The sequence below is a fragment of the Pinus tabuliformis genome, chromosome 4_2, assembly GCF_031772625.1.
Source record: "Pinus tabuliformis cultivar Carrire ecotype Pingquan chromosome 4_2, CPIR1, whole genome shotgun sequence".
NCBI classification, from domain to species: Eukaryota; Viridiplantae; Streptophyta; class Pinopsida; order Pinales; family Pinaceae; genus Pinus; species Pinus tabuliformis.
In genome coordinates, this window is record NC_142304.1 from 459659526 (window position 1) to 459663616 (window position 4091).

At 35.7% G+C, this 4091-nt stretch overlaps 1 pseudogene; it reads right to left on the bottom strand.

The window, feature by feature from the left end:
* Positions 1-290: 290 nt before the first annotated feature.
* On the bottom strand, positions 291-1853 carry LOC149169941 (pentatricopeptide repeat-containing protein CRR2, chloroplastic pseudogene; annotated as a pseudogene).
* Positions 1854-4091: the final 2238 nt, after the last annotated feature.

A 4091-nucleotide genomic window follows, 5' to 3' on the forward strand; every position in this document is an offset into this window, starting at 1 on the left:
ACCGAGGGAAAAGCTCCGGAGGATAAGAACCTAAGCACTCCAACTTATTGAAAAAAAGAAAAGTTGCTACTATCCTTCGTCTCCCCTGCCAGGTTCTCCAACATTGAAGAGCCCTCCTTTAATTTGAATGTGATTAGTGTAGTGAAAGTGGATGCCTAATAAACACCCACTTAGGTTTGAACCCTGAGTTATGCCCAGCTCAAAATCTAAAAACTCGTAGGCATCATAAACCCCGACTTAAAAGCAATAGTCTGCTTGTATGGTGACGACCAAATGTGTGCATCTGTCTCCTAATCCACATCACCCAGCATCGAACTTGGGTTAGGCACATACCCTGCAAGCTTCATTTGCCTCAGTAATCTGTCCAACATTGCATATATTTCCTCTGATTGTGGGTGTGATCTGTCTCGCACATGGAATGCATGGACCTTGTTGTTTATCTCAATCCAACTACATCCTCGCTTTGTTTTTAATCCCCTATCTTTCATCAGCATTCTCACCTCCTCTACTTTATCCCATTGTCCAGAAGTAGCATAGATATTTGCCAGCAATACATAGTTTCCAGCATTTTCAGGCTCCAATTCAAAAAGGTGCCCTGCCACATATTCACCTAATTTTACATTGCAATGTATTCTGCAAGCCCCAAGTAACGCTCCCCACACACCAGCATTAGCCTGCACTGGCATTGTCTTGACAAAACTCTCTGCCTCATCCAGGTACCCAGCACGTCCTAGAAGGTCAACCATGCATGCATAGTGTTCCACAGTAGGTTTAATGTGATAATCTATGCTCATTAAATTGAAGTATCTCCACCCTTCCGCCACAAGGCCAGCATGGCTGCAAGCAGACAAAAGGACAACCAAGGTAATATGATTTGGCTTCACGCCTGCCTGTTGCATCTCGTCAAAAAGCTGAAGAGCCTCCTTGCCATTTCCATTCATTCCATACCCGGCAATCATAGCAGTCCATGACACGATATTTCGTTCATGCATTTTATCAAACACTTGGCGAGCAGCCTCAACGCTTCCACATTGACTGTACATATCCACAACAGCGCTGGCCACAGGCACTGACGATTCAAACCCAAGTCTAATAATATAATTGTGGATCTCCTTCCCTTTCTTCAGAGCTGCTAGGCGACCGCATGCAGGAAGAACAGTAGTAAGGGTGATTGAATTGGGAATTGTGCCATGCTGCTGCATTTCACCAAATAGCCTCAGTGCCTCATTTGGAGACCCGCATTGCGCATTCCCCGCAATGATGGCAGTCCATGAGACAACATCTCTCTCACACATTTTATCAAACACTTGGCGTGCAAACTCTATTCTTTGGCACTGAGCATACATGGTTACGAGCGCATTTCCTACGTATAAATTCGACTGCAAACCATATAAGATTATGTGGGTATGTATTTCTTTGCCATGTTGAATGTGTGCTAATGCACCGCATGCCTTGAGAACACTGGAGAATGTATAACTCTCCGGTTGAATTCCTCCCTGATGCATTTGGCCATAGAGTTGCAAGGCTTCTTCCCAGAGCTCATTCTGCACACATCCCTTAATCATGGCATTCCACAAGAAGGCATGTTGCTGATTTGATGCTGTTTTCTCAAATACAAGGCGTGCATCGTCCAGACTCTGGCACATGGCGTACATGGCCACTAGTTTTCCAGCCAAAAGGAGGTTATCCTCGACTTTCTTATGGGGTATGTGGTGGTGAACTCTTTTACCTTGGGCAAGGGATTTGGTGTTGGCACATACCTGCAACAAATAGGCGTAGACATCGGAATCCACAGAAACGCCTCGCTCCTCAATCGCATACAAGGCGTCCACGGCCTCCTTCACTCGTCCCATTCTACATAGCCCACTGATTTCTCTTACAAAATGGGGTTTACTGTTATTGTTGGTGGTTTCTGATGGAAAATTAATGGCTTCAATTGTCCTATTGAATCTGGCTTGACTTGTACGGTTTTTGGGTTTGTAATGCAATTGGTGTTGGTGTTGAAGCGAACAATGAAAGGGTTTTCCCAGCGCCACTGTTGCCATTGGCACTCTACGAGACACAGCAACACCATTCCGTCCCTTTCCATCTAGATAGTTAATGCAATAGATAAAATAATTGTGATTAGCAATGAATAGTTGTGGTGTTGGAGAGATTACAATAGAGTTTTTATCGTGAATTTTTTAATTTTTTAGTGTTCATTTTTTAATTTTGGTGTGAATTTTTGGATTTTGGTCTTAGAATTTGGCCGAAAAATTTGTAGTGAAATTTTGATTTGTGTTATTTAAATTGGTTTTTTTATTATATATATGGATTCAGCGCCCTCAAAAAACTTTAAGATACTTTTTACCAATCAAGTTTGTGATTTCAATAAATTCTTGCTGGATTTTAGAGAAATTAAACCCAAAAAAACTTCCAAAAAGTCTCACTAAAGACAACTCCAATTACAATACTATAAACTAGTTTAGACACATCTCAATCAAATTTAGACAATCAAATTTATTATTTCTTTCATTTTCCTAAAAATAAAAATAAATTATATTTTTAAAATTCTGATGGGTGATTGTTTGATGAATCAATAAGAATTCAAACAAGGTCATATAGTATAGCTAGCGTTGCCACTTAGTTTAATTATTGAACTTTGAAAATTATGAATGTAGTCTCTGATTTGAACAAGGGCTTAGTTTAATTTAGTTAAATTAAAGTAAAAAACAATAAAGATATATTGAAAAGTGTCCTATTTTGTCAGGGAATCTCGTATGTCATGAACTATATACCATAGATATGGATAAAATAGTATTCATAATGTGGATTTGCCTCTCTTTTTTAGGGTAAAAGTTGTAATCTATATACTAATATATTTTCACTTGTGGAAAAACCTATGAGGACAACCATCTCTAGCTACTAACCGTTCATGTAGGCTGACTCATATTCAAGGAAAACCAAGCCACCATGGGGTAGACTTTCACTCCTACCAAAAGCCTCTTGTCTTGGGCCGTTAACATGTTTCCATAAGTTTGAAGAAAACGAGCTCTTAGCCAAGGAAAAATAGCCTTAGAACATACTCCAAGACCTTATACTAATATATATGTATATAAAATGTAAGATTTTCTAAATTATTAAAATATATATATTTAATTTTTTTAAATAGAAGATATCAAATAATGTGATTTTTCATTTTATTTTTAAATAAAAATTGTACTTTAAACTATCATATATTTTTAATATATAGTAAAGATTTTTAAATTATTATAATGGTAATAAATGTAAAATAATATGAATTAATTTTAATTTTAATAAAAATTTTAAACTTACTTTTCAAACTTAAAGCCTATTATCACAATCAACCCAAAAGGGTGAATTTTGTTGTCATTTTTACGCACACATGTTTTGCACGATTAGCGGATTGAATGGATTATCTTTGTTGCAGAGATGTTTATGGATATATAATTGATACATGTATTGTTAATTGAAACGAAATCTTTGCACCTGGTTGTTTAGCTTGCGTGGTTGAGACGGCCGGCTTGTACAAGAAATAAATGTGTCTAGAGAAGAGGATTATTGTACGAATAAATGGATGTGTATGTCATTTTCCTTTTGATATGTATATAAATAAGAGTAATCAATGTACACGAAATTTTACCGCTTGTTTGATTGTTTTGGGGACGGAGGATTATTTACTATTGGTCAGAGAAATCATTGCGTAATAAGATGAAGAAAATATAGAATAAACTATTTTTAAAAATTAATAATTTTGGTTTTTAATGTTTATTTTAAATTTTTGTCCATTTCTAAGTAATAAATTGATTGATTTATGTTATTATGAGATATGTATGCGTGGTTATTTATTTATTAACCGATCGTTTATTGAGTGTAGATTTCTGTAGTTGTGAGTCACATGAAAAGATAGTTTTTAAAGAAAAAATTTGTGTTTTTTATATTTAATGTTTGTTATTATACTTGTAGCAGGGAGGATATATTGTATTTTGTTTTTAATTTGATTATATATTAGTTTGTATTGAGTAAAAAAATTACTATTATTGTTCAAAGTTTAATATAAGAAATTAAATTTTATTATTTTTTAATAATGT